The sequence below is a fragment of the Rhipicephalus microplus genome, chromosome 1, assembly GCF_043290135.1.
Source record: "Rhipicephalus microplus isolate Deutch F79 chromosome 1, USDA_Rmic, whole genome shotgun sequence".
NCBI lineage: Eukaryota > Metazoa > Arthropoda > Arachnida > Ixodida > Ixodidae > Rhipicephalus > Rhipicephalus microplus.
Window position 1 is genome coordinate 223,579,699 of NC_134700.1, and position 20,500 is coordinate 223,600,198.

At 47.6% G+C, this 20,500-nt stretch overlaps 1 long non-coding RNA gene across 1 annotated transcript in view; it reads right to left on the reverse strand.

Annotated features, from left to right (window-relative positions):
- Positions 1 to 15,541, reverse strand: part of LOC142769295 (uncharacterized) — a 69,541-nt gene extending 54,000 nt beyond the window's left edge. Inside the window, exon 1 of the long non-coding RNA XR_012885754.1 lies at positions 15,460 to 15,541. This is a non-coding gene — a long non-coding RNA (uncharacterized LOC142769295). The remainder of the gene's footprint in view (positions 1 to 15,459) is intronic.
- Positions 15,542 to 20,500: the final 4,959 nt, after the last annotated feature.

The window sequence follows — 20,500 nt, forward strand, 5'->3', positions numbered from 1 at the left end:
TTCCTTCCAGCATTTATTAAAGTAATCTGTAATCTGTGCAATCGATTGATCATCCAGATTACGGAGCATGGAGTTAGTTATCCCGTCTTTCCCCGGTGCAGAGCTTGTTCGGATGTTCTGGAGGGCCATACGGACCTCTTGCTTCGATATGTCGTTGTCCAGGGCTTCATTCGGGGCTCCCGTGTAGGGCGGGAGAGGGGAGGAGGTGCCGGGTGCCGTGTGTGTTGTGCGTAGTTGGTCCAGAAGGGTGTCAGGGGAAAGCGTGGAGTTGTGAAGTAGGCGTGTAATGTGATGTTGTGACGTTGTGCGTGAGTGTGTAGGGTCGATAAGGTGCCGTAGGATGTGCCATGCGTACTTGGTAGAGAGGTTGCCAGCTATGCTGTTGCACACCTGACCCCAGTTGGAACGACACAAATCCTCGGCGTGCGCAGTTATTTGTGTCTGTAGCGTAGCCAGTCGGCGTTTTAACGTTCTGTTATGTTTCTGTCGTTTCCATCTCTCCAGTATGCTGTCGTGCGCCTCCCAGAGGTGGCCAAGCGAGTGTCCAATGTAGAGGCGTTGGGTGGTGTGGTAATCTTTTGTGTTTGTGCGGTTATATCATCTAGGAGAGATGAGACCCAATGATCAATGTCTTGTATCGGGGTATTGGGGAGTTCCCGACGAGTGGATCGGATAGCGTCCCAGTGAATCAGATTGTGGGTGAGGAGTCGAGGTCTGTGTGGTGTGTGAGGTATTTGTATGGCGATAATAAAATGGTAGCTTCCAAGTGTGTGTTGTGTACGAGACCATGAGATGTCTTTGAGAGAACGGCTGAGTGTGAGGTCTGGACTAGTGTCCATTGTTACGCTATTGCCGATTCGGGTTGGTGTGAGAAAGTTGTTATGTGTAGTGAGGCGCAAGTCTTGAATGGTAGTCCAAAGCCTGCGACCCCGTGCTGTGGTGTACCGATAACCCCAGTCTGTATGCTGAGAGTTAAAATCGCCGCCTATGAGTGGGGGGTTTCGGCCCGCGATGCGGTGAATTCTCTTCAATAGCGCATCGAGAGTGGTCATGGCCTGGCGTGGGGTGTGGTAGATATTGGCTATAAAAATCGGAGGTGTGTTAAGTTTTGTGGGGATGAGTTCTATGGGGACGCACGGAGTGGAGGAGGTGATTGTGTGTTCTTGGTAGGTAAGGGTGCGATGAATAAGTGTGGACACTCGGGGAGCGTCAGTGGGGTCTGAGTGTACTGCATGGTAACTTGGAAGTTTGGCTTGGTGTTGCGTGTCCTGTAACAAAAGAAGTTTGGGTATGGCAGGGAGGGCAGGTATTAAGAGCTGCAGCGGTGCGCGCTTGCCCCGAAAGCCGCGGCAGTTCCATTGGATTAGTGATAGGTGGGTAGAAGTATCACGACCCACCATATTGGAGCGTGGGCGGAGCTAGGATTGGTTGTTGTTGCTGTAGTGGAAGTGAAATAGAAGGAGCAGGTGTGTGTGAGATGTAGGTAGAAGACCCCTCATGTGATGAGCTGGTAGTTTCGAGCCTCTGAAGGCGGGTCTCAAATTGCGTAAACCTAGTTTCTAGAGTTTGGGTTAGGCGTGTGAATAGTGCATCCATCTGTTGCTCAAAACGAGTAGACAACTGCTCGACTATTGTTGAAAATTTAGCTTCGATGCGCGCCTCCAACGCTACCAATTTGGCGTCGAATTTGGCTTCCAAGTTTCTTAGGTCAGCCTGATAATCGTCGACTGAGTCTGAGCTGCGTTTCTTTTTAAGGGGGGGTGAGGAGTGTGTGGCGGGGCTGTTGGGTGACTGCGCAGTGGGTGGGGTGACTTGTTCTGGGGACAGCTGTTGCGAAGGAGGTGAGGGGGGAGTAGGGCTTTGTGTTAGAAGGGTCGTGAGAAGGCTTACCTCCACACTGTTGCGACGCTGCCACCGATCCCGCCGATGCCACCGCTGTTGCGAAGCGCACCTCCGACGACGTCACGAAGGGCGCCCCGAATCTCACCGCTCCAACCACTGTTTCGAAAGACGGCGACGCCAACACGGTCCCGAAGGCGCCACTGGTTCCAACTCCGCCGGGAAGGTCACCAGCTGTTTGGTAGCGTATGTTTCTCAGCTCGCGACTGCTTCTGCGCAGAGCTGATAAGACGAGCGGACGAGACGACGGTGAGTTAAACAAGGTTTATGTACAGCATATATACAGAGGCATTACAAATTCGGCACTTGGGCCGACAGAGACTCGAAGAGCCGAGCTCTCCTCTCTAACACATAGGTCTGCTCTCAAACGGGTCCGATCTGACACACAGGTCAGCTTTCCCTAGGACCGCCGATCGCGACGCGCCGCAAGGCTTCTTTTATTTGCACCGGGTCCAACCAAAATGTCCAATCAGAAGCGCCGCTGGTCGTCAGGGCAGACTCCTCCAATGGGGTCGCCACGCAATGCGTCAGACCCCCAGACATGAAGACGCCAGTTGTTTACTCGACGGGTCGCTTGCCGAGGCTGACTCACTGCACGTGCACGCCAGAGAGGCGCCGTTGAGTTGTTGATCGCGTCAGGCGGACTGGCCTTGACACAGATTGCCTTTTTCAGAGGCACGGCCGTTCGCTGTGGACTCGCAGGCATAACAGCACACCCGCCGCCAGACAATGCGCCGAAAAGACGAGCTGCTTCCACGGGGCTCGGATGACAGGCGCGCTCGTTCGCCAGGTTCCTCCAGGTTCGCCTCCAGGGCCATGGGGAGAATGCAGCTCCAGACTCGGTTCCGGGAACACATCCCATTCTTGACGACAGATCCCAGCTTCACTGGCTTGTCGCCACAACTTGCTGGCCAACTTCGCTCGTCTCTTCTGACCATCTTCGGTTTCAGCACTTGTCGATGGTTCTGCAACTTGCTAAGAACGGTTCGACAACAGACAACATACGACACAAGCAAGTGCCCTCGGTCACCCAACAGAACACCAGACAAAGCATAGTACAACATATAGCTATCTACGTGTCTATCGGAATTTTGTTCCCTCTACATCAAGAGGCACATGTGGGACAAAAGACCCTTAAAATGACAACTCAAATTTTTTTCCCAAGTACAACAACGTAACGAATTAGAATACCACATAAAGTTGGCCCCTTGAGATCACATTGAACGAGAGCGCTCAGCCCAGGTCGTGACGAGGTCAAAATTTTGCCCCGAATCACCAGCGAGAAACCGAAAGGTTGAGAAGGTACTAGCTAGAACGCACTGCTCAATGCACCTGCATTAGCGTTTAGCTTTCCTTTTTTTTTGATAGCGAACGTCAAAGTTGCGCTGTGGAGCAACATGCTCCATCTCAGCAACCGGCCACCTTTACGCGACGATACCTATGCGGCACCAAGAGCGGCTCACACTTGCGACGTTGCACAGGGGAACAACGATACGGCTTGCTACGAATTGACTCCTCACCGCTTAGCTCGATATCGTGTTCGATCACCCTCGTGTTTCCGGGGCGGTCCGAAAACACGTCTCCAAACTCGGAAACAATCCTTCTCGGGTCCTCCTTCCGGGTTTCACTTAACCTAGGCTCTAGGTTTATCTGCTCCCAGATTACTTTCGATCCCCCTGCGATTACCTCACTAGTACTCAAAATTTCTGCTTCCTCTTCCTTTGAAGCATTCAACAGCTGATCTACGACTGCTTTCAAGTTACTGTGGTAAATTTTGTTCGGCCGCCTTCCTAATTTCACTTCATAATTCGTATCGGAAAGCTTAGATATTTTGGCGGACCCTTCCCAATGAATCTCAAGCTTGTTCCTTTTGGACGGCTGCAGCAGCATTACCTGACTTCCTACTTCAAAAGCGCGCTTCTTCACCGATTTCTCGTAGTGCTCCTTCGACAGCACTTGTGCCGCGTTTTTGTTCCTTTCCACTGGCGCTTCAATCGAGAGATCCTCACGCTGCTCTCGAATGAGCGTCTCTCGATCAACTCTCGGCAGCTCGCTCCAACTTTCCGCTACAGGCGAGAGCGTTGCAACCCTCTCGCTCTGACTCAATGGCGCCATGTCGTCTCCCCCTACGCATACCTCGCCGGCCGCTTCCGCGACGGGCCGCTCGCGTGACCGCTCACATGACTCATGCGGAAAATTTCCTTTCTTGGGTTCCGTCGACCCGCCGACAAGGTCACTTGAGAGTTCACTGCATTGAACCAGATCAAGCTGCCGCGATAGCTTCCGCGCTTGCGATCGCGTGAGGGCCATGCACGCTAAGTTGGGGAAGAACGATTTGCCCTGCTCTTTGAGAAGCTGCTCTGAGTTGTTGGAGAAAAGATAAGGAAAACGATCATTTAGCGCGGCAGACACAGCCGCTTCGGTGCGAAGCTTACCGAACGGGCCTTCAATGACAATCGTGGCGATTGGTAAGCGAACACTCAGCTCCTCGGCGACTTGCCTGATCCACGCGCATTCTCCTGTAAAGTCATCCGGAGACACCAATGAAGGATGGACAACGTCCATGGTTGCCGCTGAGTCTCTAAGTGCTCGGCGCGTTTTCTCATTCACCCTAATTTCTTGGAGATACGGCTCCAACAACCGCATGTTTTTTTCTGATTCTCGGATCATTGCCAAGGCAAACTTTTCCTGACAGTTTCTCGCGATGTGTCCTTCCTTTTTGCAGTTGTAGCAGATTAGCGGCTTCCGTTTGTTTTCCGATTCAAATGTCTGTGTGGTAGAAACCTCACTCGATTTCTCCGCTTCTGTTTGCCCTTCCCCTACACTGTCCTTCGTAAGACACGGGTCCTTGAAATTACGGTGCGGAGCGGGTCTCCGTTGATCAGGTTTCTTTGAAAAGCCCTCTTTTCTCTCATCCTTTTCAACGCGCATGGCCCTTCTGTGCAACTTTCGGCGAGTATAATACTCCTCAGCTAACTCTGCTGCCTTCTTTAGCTGTACTTCACCAAGTCTGTCCTGCAGCCAAAGCCTGACATTATCCTCGATGCAGCGGTAGAATTGCTCCAATGCAACGCATTCCACCACTCTATCGCGGTCGTCATAAACACCTTCGCCCTTGAGCCATTCAATTAAATCGGCCTTAAGACGAAACGCGAAGTCAACGTGTGACTCATTCCCCTTTTCAGCATACCGGAACCTTTGCCTGAAAGCCTCGGGTGACAACTTATAACGTCTCAAGAGCACTTCCTTAACCTCGTCATAGCTCTCAAACGCTTCCTTCGACAAGCAAGTTATCGCGTCGGACACTTCGCCGGGAAGAAGAGCTAACAGGTTCTGCGCCCAGAGAGACCGCTCTAAAGCATTTCGCTCACAGACATGTTCAAACTTGACGAGATACTTCGCCATGTCCTCGCCTACTACGAACGGTGGCAGTTGGTCCCGAATTCTAAAACCGCTGACCTGAACTGTTGGAGAAGCTACGCTAGGCGCCTGCGAACACTGTAGTATTGCCAATTCTATTCGTTTCAACTCGAGGCGCTCCTGTCTTTCGGCTTCCTCACGGCGTTCTCGCCTTTCAGCTTCACGAACTTCTCGCCTTTCAGCTTCTTCACGTTCGCGAGCTTCTCGCCTTTCAGCTTCTTCACGTTCGCGAGCTTCTCGCCTTTCTTCCCGTTCGCAAGCTTCTCGCCTTTCAGCCTCCTCGCGGCGTGCTTTGATATCCACCCAGGCCTCATCGACTTCCTCAGCCGACACTCCCTCATCCTTCATGATCTCAAGGATCGCTTGCTTTCGTTTCGCACGGCCCAAAGTAATGCCGAGTTCCTCACAAATTTCGATGAGTTCCTTCACTTTAAGGTTCTCCATCGTTCACACTAGCCTCTTGCTGTTTGCCCCTGTTAAGAATCTACTTGCCGTATCCACTATAAGCCTAATAGCAAGACGCGCAAGCAATTTTTCACACTCCCGTGTTTACCCCCTCTGCGTTAACTTTGGTTTCAAAGCGCTTCGACTTGGCTTGAAACGATCAAAGCTCATTTCAATGCTTCACACAGCCCTTCTCTAAACTACTACAACCTGAGCTAGAGTAGTCTGGTGAACTGAGGGGAAAACATCAGGCACTCACCGCATCGATGTCGCTGACGCCGGCCGATCCCGCAGCTGCTAACCACTGTTGCGACGCTGCCACCGATCCCGCCGATGCCACCGCTGTTGCGAAGCGCACCTCCGACGACGTTACGAAGGGCGCCCCGAATCTCACCGCTGCAACCACTGTTTCGAAAGACGGCGACGCCAACACGGTCCCGAAGGCGCCACTGGTTCCAACTCCGCCGGGAAGGTCACCAGCCGTTTGGTAGCGTATGTTTCTCAGCTCGCGACTGCTTCTGCGCAGAGCTGATAAGACGAGCGGACGAGACGACGGTGAGTTAAACAAGGTTTATGTACAGCATATATACAGAGGCATTACAAATTCGGCACTGGGGCCGACAGAGACTCGAAGAGCCGAGCTCTCCTCTCTAACACATAGGTCTGCTCTCAAACGGGTCCGATCTGACACACAGGTCAGCTTTCCCTAGGACCGCCGATCGCGACGCGCCGCAAGGCTTCTTTTATTTGCACCGGATCCAACCAAAATGTCAATCAGAAGCGCCGCTGGTCGTCAGGGCAGACTCCTCCAATGGGGTCGCCGCGCAATGCGTCAGACCCCCAGACATGAAGACGCCAGTTGTTTACTCGACGGGTCGCTTGCCGAGGCTGACTCACTGCACGTGCACGCCAGAGAGGCGCCGTTGAGTTGTTGATCGCGTCAGGCGGACTGGCCTTGACACAGATTGCCTTTTTCAGAGGCACGGCCGTTCGCTGTGGACTCGCAGGCATAACAACACGCAGGGCCCGGAGCTCCTGGTCACGGGGGTCCGGGGCAGGCGTAGTGTTGGTTGCCGGTGGTCTGGTCCCATTGGGCGTCTTCAGCTTGTCCGCCCATGTAGGTTGGTCGGAACTCTTCGACTGCCCTTTTCGTTGGCCGGCATGTGGCTCAGAGCGTTTGGTGCTTGCACCGCGTAGTGAGTGGTCTACTCCTTCCTGTGATCGTGGTTCATGTGGTGACTTGGGCCTGGTTACTTTAGGTAGGTGCCGGTGCTTACACTCCCGGGTCCCTGACAGATGTGGGCCTTCGCAGATGATGCAGACTGGAGTACACGTTGGATTTGCCTCCTTCGGGTGTAATTGGCCCCATCTGGGGCACCTGTGCGTCCTAGGTTGTATGCATACATCCGTGCGGTGGCCTATGGTCCGGCAGTTACTGCACGTCTCGACCCTTGGTGTATAGGGCGTGCACAGATGCAGTCCTCCACCATAAATAATCTTTCGTGGGACGGTGGCTTGTCCAAAGGTAATGAGAATCGATCGCGTGAGTCCCATTCGTCGAGCGTCTAGTATAGTTTCGTGGGGGTTGCGGGAGATCAAGTCCGCGAGTAGTTCTTGTGGTGATTCCTTCCAGTAGGCGTTTGTAATAACACCCCTGACTGAACCATCGGGGGGTGCGATGTATGCCGTCATGGCATACTCATGCTTGTCGTAGGTGATGTGCTGTAGCTGCACAAGCTTGAGCGCGTCCTTTTCATTCACCGCAGACACTGTGCAAGTGTTATTGACAGGGTGAATCCGGAGGGTCAGCGTAGGTGGGTCGGTCAGCGCAACGGCCTGCATGAGAGCGGTGAGGAGGTAGCGTGGCTGGAGCGTCGTAAGGTCAAGGCCTCCCTGGGAGCAGAACACCACCTTAAATCCGTCGGGTGGAAGGGGCGGTAGTTGCTTGATCTTTTGGGCGGTTGTATGGAGAACGCGCAGCTGCGTCGAAGAGCTCTGTAGCCCGGGAGTTGTGGCGGTCTGCGGAGTCTCGCGCGACTGGCTCGACGTCTCTCGCACAGAAGGATCGGCGTTCGTACCGTGGGTCGCGTTTCGTGTTTCCCGGAGGTTTGCCTGGGCTCTGAGGACTTGGGTCCAGTCCCGAGGGTCATACTGGCTTGGGTCCATGTCCGTGCCTTGTACTCGAACCTCCATGCTGGCCTAAGGTGAGGAGGCTGCGGCGCGACGCCTCGCAAGGCCTAGCACGGCGGTGGCGCGACGGGGCCTGGTTTTTTGGGCCTGGTGGCCCTCCTGGGGCTCGCCGAAACCTCAAGAGGGGTTAGTGGAGAGCGCTCACCTGTATGAAGGCGTTTGTGTTGTTGAGAGCACTCGAGATACCAGCGATTGGCAATTTTCGCTGTCGCGGTACGGAGCCGAAGCGAAGTGCTGCTGCACTCCAAGACCCCTAGCGGCCAATCATCCCAAGAATAAGACGAAACAGAGATTCACACAGACGCAAGCAGTTTGGGATTTGGCGTCGTCCTCGTGCGGTTGCAAAACGCAGAAGAATGAGTGGTCGCATTTGCTAGTCGCACACTTTGAGAGGTGAAATAAATTATTTGGCGACGGAAAAAGAATGTCTGGCGGTAATATGGGCCACAGAGAAATTCCGAGCGTACCTATATGGTAGACCATTTCGAGCAGTGGGTGACCATCACTCGCTGTGCTGGCTCGCAGGCCTAAAGGATCCTTCTGGGCGACTTGCTAGATAGAGCCTCAGGTTGCAAAAATACGACATAACAGTCGTATACAATTCGCGTCGCAAGCACAGCGATGCTGATTGCCTGTCACGCGCACCAGTGGAATCTGCACTTGTGGAATGTGGAGACGACTTTCCGTTTCTTGGAGCCGTCAGCACCGCAGACATGACTGAATATCAACGATCTGACGCTGAGTTGCTTCAACTGATCAAGCATCTGGAAGGGCAACCCGTGCGTGTTCCTCGAGTCCGTTAAACCACACATATCAATCAATAATTGCCATACCATTAGATGCAATGCTGCCTGTAAGCGACAATACAGAGCACAAGCCTGACGTCAGCGAGTTCATTCAGCAATCAGAAAAGAGCACGGTAGTTGGCGCGACATCACATAAAACTACAACAACGCGTGGATGCAAACCGTTACAACCTTCGGCGGAGAGGAGTTGACTACGCACCAGGTGACTGAGTTTAGATTTGGACTCCCGTGCGGACGCCTCGCCTCTCCGAAAAGCTTCTGCGCCGCTATTTCGGCCCTTACCGAGTCCTTCATCGCGTGAGCTCCTTGAACTACGAGGTGTCACCGGAAGGACAACTGAGCTCATCAAGATGCCGAAGGAGCACAGAAATTGTGCATGTAGTCAGAATGAAGCCATACTATGACAGGCAATGAACATCGAACTATACACACCCAATCATAAAAACTACCTATATCTCCAATGGAAACCACGCACTCAGACTATCTCAGCAACATTGCTCCAAGAACGCATCGGGTCGATGCGTTCTCGGAGGAGGGATAATGGCGCTAGACAAACGCAGTATTCTAATACGTGCGCCCCCCCCCCCCCCCCCCAAGAGACCAGCGGCCCGATGATGAGACAAGAAAAGGCCGTGACGACGCGCGCCTCCTCAGCACGGGTTTTGACGAAGAAGTGGTGCACCACTCAAGGGCTTCTCGGAGATTGATTCCTTTTGCTGATCGCCTGTTACAAACGCTGCTACATTTCCCTTTAGTTTTCATGCACAAGTTAGCCTCAATAAACAGTTATTCTTACATCAATTGGGTTGTGCGTAACAATATCATTATGAGAGACGCCGTAGTGGAGCACTCTGGAAATTTCGACCACCTAGAGTTCTTTAAAAAGCACCCAAATCTAAGCACACGGGCCTACAACATTTGCGTCTCCATTCAAAATGCAGCTACCATGGACGGGATTCGATCCCGCGAACTGCGGGTCAGCAGCCGAGTACGTTTGCTACTAGATGGCCGCGGCGGGGCCATCGAGCACATATACGTTAAACATTCAGCGTTGTAAGTATGCGTGATATATTCCAGCACACTGCATAGATATTCCAACAGCCCCATAGGACTTCATTTTTTGAGCTTCTAGATCACTCGAGCTTTCCTGTTTCCGTAGGCATGCGTGAGCTCGACTGCTTCTAATGGAGAGATTAGCCTTACACAAGGGCTACTGCCGGAAGCACGCGCGAGGCATGGTATTAGGTCCAGAAAGTAGACCCATCACTAGTATCAGTGATGTAAAAGCCGATTCGGAATAATAGTTCATATGATGCGATTTATCTTAACCTTCTTTTCTTACAGTAATGAAAATACGGCACATTTTCAGGAAAAAAAAATGGAGCCTTGAAGAAGAGAAATCATTGCAACACGGGTTGTCACTGGAGGATGAAGAGGGAGATTCAAAGAGGAAGGACAGGGATGGTTGTCACCGGAACCTACGTTTCGACAAGCAGACTTTTATTGCTGGAACATTTGTTCCAGCTACACCCTTTTTCCGAAGGATTTTTACGGCGCGTCTCCTGATCAGTTTGTCTCGTCGCCCAAGAACTCGATGGTCTTGTCTTGCTCGCAGCGAACGTTGTGGTGGACTACTAGAGTTTCCGCTAGATTGACTTTTATCGCAAACAACCGTTCTTCACCTGCTCTTAGAATCCCGGCTGCAGCTGCTGTATTTCCGACGGAGGAGGAAATGTTGTAGGCCCGTGTGCTCAGATTTGGGTGCACGTTGAAGAACCCCGGGTGGTCGAAATTTCCGGAGCCCTCCACTATGGCGTCTTTTATAATCATATGGTGGTTTTAGGACGTTAAACTTCACATATCAATCAAAATGTTTCAGTCAAAGGAAGACTAGCAAACCATCAGTGTGGCATATCCACGATGAAGCATCAGTGTGGCATATCCACGATGAAGATAGATATTGCTAGATATGAATTCAAGCTTGAATACTCTCGGATAAGGTGACCGATTGTTGAAACGTGCGTCGCCTGTTATAATAACGCCCACCTTAAGCAAATAATTTGTAGCACTGTCTGCGACTGCTCAGGCCACTGGCGAGTGGTCACATGTTTCCTGCAGTGACCCTCCAAGTTAGGTGTTTCCGTGTGTTGTAAGAAAGCTGTAGTTACGTTGACAAAGAAATTAAAAAAAACAGTCGTGAGTGAATAGACAGGGGTATTGAAAAATGATATCCAGTTTTGGCGATAAAAAAAACAAGATGTACCAATAGTTTATTTCACGTATTTTTTCATAAAGGAGACAAAATCACACTCAGGACGTCGGTATTAGTAACTAATTCGAAATTAAAAAAAGGTGATGGGAAAGCGCATTGATAAAAGGCGTATTCAGCGCATTTCGGCGTGTACAGATAGGCGGTACACGGCACCTAACATATTGGACTACTTAGGCAAAGGGTGGGTACTTCGGTTGATGAGTACACCTTCAAACTTAAGTTTCCAGATTACCTTTTGCTTCTAGCATTTTTCAGTTACAACATAAGTGGTCTATGTCAGTCACATGGATAGAAGCGCAATCTGACTTTCCGTTTGCGAACACTCTAAGCAAGAGGTGACGTAAAACGGGAAAAATACACAATTCAGACACAATTAAGTTGTCATTCAGCGTACGGGGAAGCGAGTTATTACAAGCGCAGATGGTGGCAAAGTTTGGGGATGTTGTGTTTGGGGAAACTGTCCGGGGTTTCTTTAACTTGTTGCTATTTAATTTTGTAACAAAGGGTAGCAAATAATTATGGCCTGGATTCACAGTACCAGCATACGATCTTATAGTTGGCAAGATAGAACTTCAGCTAATCTTGATACTCGAAATATTTAATGACAGAGTATTTTTTGTATTACGACACAGCTATCTGTTTATGCATAATGCTTTCAGTTTACATGCGTATTAGATGTGTGCTGTATGACCGGGGTTGGGTATGGCGAGAAACAGTGTCTTGTTGGATCTGTTTTAATGTACCAAGTGGTCATAGCTGGTCGTGTCACAGTAGCCAAGGCTCGACTGCAGTATTGGACGTGATTGTCTAGATTGCAACCGTTGAGATGTTAATATGGTGTGCATGTGTTCCATCAGTGGAACCAAGCAGTGCGAAACAAGTGGACTCCCGCGGTTCATACTGCTTTGTTCATACATGTTCATACTGCTCCGTTCCAGTGACGGGGCAGTATGGAAGAGAAATTTTGGGAGCTTTGCTATATGACTATTGAGTGACAAAAATGTGAAACAAGAGTGCGCCAAGGCACCACACTTCACTCTGATCATGACGGCGAATTTTTATGGCCTTGAGGCCCCAACAATTAGACAGTTTTGTCCCTATACACAGAACTATGTTTGTTCAACATAGGCAATGGAGCGTCGCGTGTGCTCTAACCTCTTTTTTTAACATTGCGGTAGCCAGATGGAAACAAAGATGGAGAGGGACAGATGGGAGAAGGATAGAGCAATACAGAGAGACTTTTGAAGCGTGAAACATCAACTACCAGTTTTTGCTACCGTAAAAAGCTAGCGGCGAAGGTCATACTCCTCTGGGACGGCGTGCCTTATAAGGTTTCAGATCAGCGAGAACGCGTGCAAGAAAGGGCGATGCAGAATAGCAGGCGTCTATTAATGCCCGCCGCTCTCGTGGGAGCATGGTCTGCGAATTCCGCGCATTAACGCGGAGCCAGCACTACGCTTTTGCAGTCACCGCCGTCATGCGCCGAAAACTATGCGAGCTGCCGACGAAGTTACAGTATGTTTCGTTTTTGCTCGTCGAGCCGAAAGTCTTGATTGTAGGTGAAAGTGTGAGTTGGTAGTGGGAACTTTCTTGTGGGTGCAAGCTGTGACCTGGGCTCGAAAGAGCGCTTTTATTTAGTTTCTGACAGGTCTAATTGTAAAATAACGCTCGCACTGAATAAAAACGCGTAAGCCGAGAAAAAATCATCACGGCAATTCGTGGGCTCAAAACACAATGATGCTCTAATGTTCTCGTTGAGTCATATTGGTTTTCAATATACAAACGAAAAAATTACTTACTTTTCGCCTTTTCAAAGGCTATTTTGAAGCCTAACGGAGACGCTTGAAGGAAAAACACAACATAACGATGGCACATGCGAGGATTTTATGGAAAGGAGGGAATAGGCTGCTATCTTGCGTGCATACGTAATCTGGCATACTCGGTAGTCATTGGGATTGCCAGCGTAATAGCGTGCAGTGCTCGATTACTGCGCAATGAAAGTGGAGATTTGCATTTTGTTGCTGTTCAGGTATTTTAGATGTGTGTATTTAATAAAGCCGAATCCCCTTCCTTCACAGTTTACTAAGTACTTCACAGCACTTAGGTACTAAGTTCTTGCTTTGCCTCATTTCTGTACACATCATCAATATCCAAACGCTTGATTTAAGGCGGACTCGAAACTACGTCACACAGCGCACCACGATAATTTCATCGTTCGGTTACGACCACAAGAATGTAATTTTCTTCTCCGAGTGATTCATAATTATAATTCTTTGAAACGTTTCTGTCCCCGCCGCGGTGGTCCAGTGGCTAAGGTACTCGGCTGTTGACCCGCAAGTCGCGGGATCGAATCCTGGCTGTGACGGCTGCATTTTCGATGGAGGCAAAAATGCTGTAGGCCCGTGTGCTCAGACTTGGGTGCACGGTAAAGAACTTCAGCTGGTCGAAATGTCCGGAGCCCTTCACTACGGCGTCTCTCATAATCCTATGGTTGTTTGGGGACGTTAAACCCCACATATCAATGAATCAATCAACCGCACCTTTGTCATGTGTGTTATAAGTCAGTTCATTACTACTTTTTTCCCTTGCGGCTGTTAGCACTTCAATAAGCTGTGTTCAATTGCACCAGTTGTAGACCCGGACTGGGGTTCTTTTATTTTTAAATAAAGTTGTTCTCACTGTTCTCCCTTGCACCAGTCTGGGTTGGCCCACATAGCCAAATTGTACCATCCGAGCTGCTAACACTTCATGTAAATTGTGCAATAGAGTAACGTGAAGCCACGCACTATACGCTTGTCAAGCTTTGTGCTACCTCAAACGATGGCAGATAAAACGGCTCCCCGAAACAATGCTTCGCATAATATAGACGTCTACAGTGCACGTTATCTGCATAACGCTATCATCGTGTTTTAGTGCCCGAATACACACTAAGGGAGACAGCGTGTTTAAGATAGATAAACTGAGCATTTAAGTTTCTGTGCTTGTATGAAGCCGAAAAGGGCTGAGGCGACACCGACGCATGACAAAGTTTCAACGCTCATGTCAACAGCGCAAGGCTGCAGAAGACCACTCTCGACAAGCTCCTCTCAGCAAAGGTCGTCAAGGCTTCCTTACGCGTGGTGATGCCTAGCAGACTGCCTGTCCACTATGCGCACTCCCCCTTAATCTCACCATCAGAATAGGGTGCCGTTTCTACATTCTTTCCTTTAACCTCCGTTTTTCATCTCCCAGCATCACACTCTCAAAATTTCTGCTTGAATTTTTCTTCTATTTAAGGTGCTCGAAGGCAATAAGAAGGCCGCACTTAGTGTCACGTAAATTTATGGGCGCTCCCAGTTTACACAAATAAAAAGTGACAATCTTAAACGAATATTAGCGTGACGAAAACAGGTACGGGAAAGAAAAGACAAAGTACAGCGCTGGCTCGCAATGTGACCAAGAGGCAGAATATGTAGTGGTGGTGATGGAACGCTTATACCACGTCGTCTAAAGTGTAAACTTGTGGCCTGTCCACGCTTGTTATCTCTGAAACACTTCTGGATCCCTCTACCCTGAGCCACGCCTTAACACTGCTTGCTTGTTTTTTTAATTACATTTGTTCCTTACAACTTGAGCCTATAAGCTTTGTTTTTTTGTTGTTTCCTGAGACACCTTATTCATTTCTTGTATAGGGTAGTTTGTCATCGAAGCTATCGGGCACCGAGAGTGCACAACGCGCTTTTTTTTTTACTGATAATCGCCGTTCTACAATAAGCTGGAGAAAATGGTGCGAGGCGCTTTTGTGCACTACTACCCTGTCATCTTCACCCTCTTTTCGGTTATTAATCTGATCATACTCTACAACAAACCGCGGTACACCAGCGCGCTGTAGACTTGTCTAATGCACGCTCCTCTAAAGCAGGATATATCTCGAACACTCCACGGGATTTTCTTAAGGACAGTAACTTAGTTATTCTGATGTATTGATGACGGTTTATCAAAACTTTGTGTATTGAGTGGGTGAATAAACGACTCCGCTAAATATACATTAGTCTATTTTCAGCGAAGTTATGCTTTATTGAAGCGTGACATAGACCTTTGCGCGTGTGCGTATTGATCACTTCTACTCGTTTTGTTGATTTATTTTGTTGTTCATATCATGCAAATCTGATACAGTATCACTTGTTATGACTTCAAAATACACAAAATGGCTAGCTTCGACACCAAAGCTTGTGATGAACAACAACAACGAAAATATTTCGGCGAATTCCACGTACTTTGCGAATCGGTGTTATGCGAAGCATGTGGGTGGAAGGTGGTGTTTTTTTACTGAGCGAGGCATTATGAAGTGGCACTAAATATAATTACAAATTCATGCACATGCACAAGTAGCACAAATCCATGCACGCGTAGCACCATAAAGGTAAATTGAAATAAATACACACGTACTTTTGGCAGGTTTGCATGGTGGTGCAGATCAAACGTTTTCAACAGTTTGCCACCAGAGACGCCCTTGCAATTTTTTTCTCTATTCTAACAACTGAAGCTAGACAGTAGTCAGAGAGTTACTGCTACCAGAAATATTGTTTTGTTCAGTGTAGTAGATGCCTAGTAGCGTACCCTTTTTCGCCTCATTGTCCGCATAAATACGCGCCTATTTCACGTTCACACATTGATGCCTTGAACTTTTCAAGTAATTGTGGAAGTCTGAGTTTCTGTTTTTTTTTGTAATATTGAACTAGGTCCGTTGAAAGTTGTATAGTTTTCATCTTAAACGCGCTATAAAGACAGACTCAGAGCCTAAGAATCGATTTAATTAACGATATTTACTTTTTTGTGACTTTATATTTGTCAGCACTGCCATCTCCCCGCTTTTCAAAATAGAACAACTATGAAGCGACGAACTAAAACTTGTTGACAGCTAAATTTGCTCCAGTCAGTGGAGCTCCTGACAGTGGTAGCTGGTGATGGTTTAACGTTATCAAAATTTAACATGACCAAAATTAGAGAAACTACTAGTATAAATTTTATCAGTGAAGTAAAAAAAGCGAAGAGTAGGAAGATTAGCGAAAATCCAACATTCATGGATGGAGCTGACTGCAGCATAAAGCCTGTTCTATTCTGAAGTGAATACTTCGAGAAGTAAAGAAGCGTTGAAAGGGGGCCGGAGATAACTGTGTTAAGTCAAGCAAACGCTACATACGCGTAACCATAAAAAGTAAACAAAAGCGAAGCACACGAAAAAGAAAAACAGCCACTCTGCGGCTGGTAATGGCTTCTCAATTCCAGCTGGCGTTTTCTACATTGTTCTGCTGGCTTTCAGCGCATGAACTGCTTTGGCTGATTACACAGAAACGCAAGCGTTGGTTTGATTTGGGGAGTAGGCAAAACTTTTATTAGGAAAAAGATGATAAAAATAAAACTAATAGCTTAGTTGAAGAGCTGATAACTGTTTGATGAGTGAGTCGAATCAGCGTTGAGTCAGAAACGAAAGCAACGTTGTAATGGGGCTCCAGTTGAGACCACTGTTCGCGGAATGAATTTGGCTCATTCTTATCCGCCTAAAAACACACAAGCGTTCTCGCATTGGCTTTTCAACGAAAAAAAAAACGAGAAGATAGACAAAAGATGGTTGGAAAGTGACACACCAAATTTCGTAGTCTTGATACCAAAAACCAGAAAGAATTTTAACTTATGAATATAATATTGAATATCTGCTGTAAGGCTTGGTTGGAAAGCTGTTAACAGAAAATAATTGATGGTCAGAAGCCACAACCCAGCTAATATTATCATAATATTTGTTGCTGTAAGCTCTGCGTATTTTTTTATTTTTTCAGAACATCGCGGTTGATCTGCTTCTCGCCTATCAACTTTACGTCGCATGAGAAAAAGAATAGAAGTGTCAGGACTAAAATAGGAAGTAGGGTTGATTCCAACAAGCACTGAAGGCGTGATATTAAGAAAAAACCAAAACGAATCGGAGTAAATAATAAACAATATTAACTTATACAAATTGACCGAGTGGTATTTTATTGTTTTACGAATATTTTTACTGTGGCTAAAAATATAAATACGAGTTTGACGCTATAAAGTTCACCAAGATCTAGCATAACTCTTGTTCACACTCTAGCCGAATTATTATGAATGTGATTCTAAATGTCAGAGATTTGTTTGGTTTTCTATTATTTATAAAAAAGTTCGTGCTTCATTGTGAGGCGTTCTTCAAAGTGCTGAGGCGTTTTCTTTTGTCTGCAACCAGTCCTCCTCCTTTTTTTTAAAACTTAGATAATTTTGAACACAATAAATCACGTGCTTGATAAAAAAAGTGCAATGGAATGCGAAGCGAGGAAAGAAGTTGCACACACTGTTGCCCTTGTGCCCTTGAGTTTTCGACCTACACGTAATAACTGTACACTAGTTTGAATGGCCCCAGACAACCAAACAACTAAGCTTCTCACTAAAACAATACGTAAAAGCAGCGATTATTGGGGCCTCGCCTTTTTTTCCTGGTTGGAGACAGTCATGGTTTGTCACTGTCAACGCATAGGGGGTGAAATCGACTGTATGCCTGACTTTGTCAAATAGGTTATTCAGGTCTTCCAGCACCAACACTTTGAGAACTACAGTGTCATTCTACAAAATTCGCAACAATTTTGTCTCCTGGCTATCTAAAATGGGCAAGTGATCAGCCCTTGAACAAATTGCTGCTGGGTTCAAATCTCAGATTAAGAGGAATTTCAAATGCCATCCGACCGCTATACGTAGAAACAGCAGAGAAAATAGCTATCACTTTGGCTACTGTACAATTACAAAGGGACGTAAAACTTAATGACTCACAGATGGTGACACGAAACTTTACTAATGGCAGAATCTCCCCAGAGGCACCACGGATTCTAAAACCTTACTTAAAATAAAAAAAAGTGGCTATGTCACTCGGAGACGCACTCACACACTATCAGAGGACAGCAATGAGGCAGCGCATGTCATGGCTTGATGGCTTGTAGACAGAGCACCAGCTAGCCTTCCTCAAGGAATACCGACGAGTGGAAATGAAAATACAGAATGCGCACATTTCACGAAATAAGAGCACACCGTAGTTTGAAAAGGCGTATATTACCCCCCCCCCCCCCACCTCAGCCGAAATTGACCAAGAAACAGTCTGTTCAATGGTGGCAGTTACAAACCCGATGATATAGAGCCCAGCTATCAATCACGTATTAAGCCCAGATTAATACACGAAAGATAAGGGAAGACATTGCGACTCTGGAGCCATGTTAGAATGCATACTATGAGGGTGAGCAGGCATAATAAAAATTAACATTGATTCATCCCTAAGCAGCGACAGCCTCGGTGCACGCTGGAAGTCAGCGTTGCTCGACGAGGACCTGAAGCACCAACTCTGGATAATCTAGCGAGCCGAGAAAGCCACCATAGGTTACCCAAGCTTGGGCAAAACCTGGTCGGGGTTCAGGCCCATCCAATCAATTTTCGAGGCACTGAAAAAAAATAATTTAACCTCTCTAATCTGCGCAGCTGCTTTTCCGAAAAAAGTTACGAGTGGATTTTCTTCGTAGCTTTCTGGTGCAAACTCCTGAATATTATCTTTTCCCTTTGATGTAGCTTCTTCCATGCTACACACTTCCCCAGAATTAATTTCGGCACATTGAGCAACTGACGCTGCCATACCGTGACAAATAAACGAGATTATACGAGACAAATCATCACTTACTATATAGTCCTAACTTGCGTTGCGAGGCACGAAAGTGCGGGTTCGTTTCTGAGCGAAGAATACATATGAAGGAACAAAAAACAATCACGCTTTTCGATTTGAGTTGCACAACTCTCACTGAAAAAAATCATATTATAAACAAAACAATTTATATAACAGGGCACCAGCCGTTTCATGGCCGATCCCCCATGATGGGTAGCGCCGGTCTATTAAGGGTCAGCCAACCAGCCAACATCTTATTATACTTTTTTATTTGGCTGTTATTTTCTTCTTCTTTCCTCTTCTTTCTTTCTTCTTCACTTTTCCAATTATTTTTCTCTTTTTTCTCCTCATTTCTATTTATTTCTGACTTACATTTTATTTTTATTCTCTCTCTCCTTTTAAATTTCACTCTTGTTTCCTCTTTCAATTTTATACTTGGTTTGTGTCGTCGTGTTTCCCTATAGTCAATAGTAGTAAAATCCACACTTACTATCATGATTAAGGCGCTCGAAGAAGAAGAAGCCTTTTCTTTGGCGCGAGTGGGCGCTTTTTATGCTACAGCTAGCTGTGTGAAATGTCGTTTTGCATGCGCTACACCAACTAACGTCGACAGCATACTACAGCTAGGCCCCTTAAAGAGCTCCGAGCGTTGTTATGAAGGGGAGCAAACAAAAAAAAACTATGAGCACGGAGAGCGTTGCCACATTTTTTTGTGGTTCACTGTGACAGCAGCGGACTCAGCGGGGTATCATGGGTAATGGGTATTAATGAGGGCTCCCGCTGTGCGTCGGGGCCATGGGAAGCCTACGTATAATATGCAGCCGCAAAGGACCACAGGCGGACGGATGCGAAGGGAGCGCTGACGCACGCTTTCCGACGTCACTTATAACACCTCCACAGCGTCAATACGGAGCGTGCTGGCATAGATGGCAGGGAATAGAAAGTGACAGTTACAAAGTATGCTTTTGCGACGAAGGAAAGTCTCTAAGTGGACTTGTGAATGGCGATAAAGCCATCGTTCAGAGAAGTACAGCTGACTGCTGCTGTAGTATTGATAGCGCTTTCTCGCGATGGCTATATTTTTTTTAATTACTTGCATTCACCCACTTCCTCGCGACAACAGCTTTTTCGATCTGTTCAAGAAATCAAGAACAGAACAGCATCACAATCATTATCGCTTATACCACCATAAACACTGGAACGAATGTCCAGATCGGATACTTCGGCATATATACTGAAGCACACGGGATTCGTTTTCGTTTCCCGCATGGCCGCTTTGCCTCGGTGGTGCCGCTTGCACAAGAAATTTTGTGATGAATTGGCAATTCGAAACCAGGATTCATTTGCTACGCCAGCGCAGTGCGAAGAGCACAAAACTTATTTATCTGATCTAAAAATGATGCCAGGTCAACCGAAAGCTTGTTCAACTGAAGTGTTCACTATTTAGATCTTGGGTTAACCTATATTGGACCGTAGGCAGACTAACAACTATTTTATTTTCAGACGTTTTCCTCGAAATCATACACTGTGCTTTGTGCTTGTGTATGTCCAGTCCCCCACTGTACGGTTAAAAGCCCGTTAACTCAAGATGCAATACCAAGTGGCCCATGTAGCTGCTCTTATCACTATTTGAAAGCTCATTTACCTGAAAGATTCCTGCATGAAATGCATCAAAAAACCACAGAGGATTTCCCTAAATATTGTTATTCTAAAACAATTGTTAAACCAACGTTCATACAAGCGAGGCTTGGGTTCACGGTAATACAAAAGTGTGGTCCC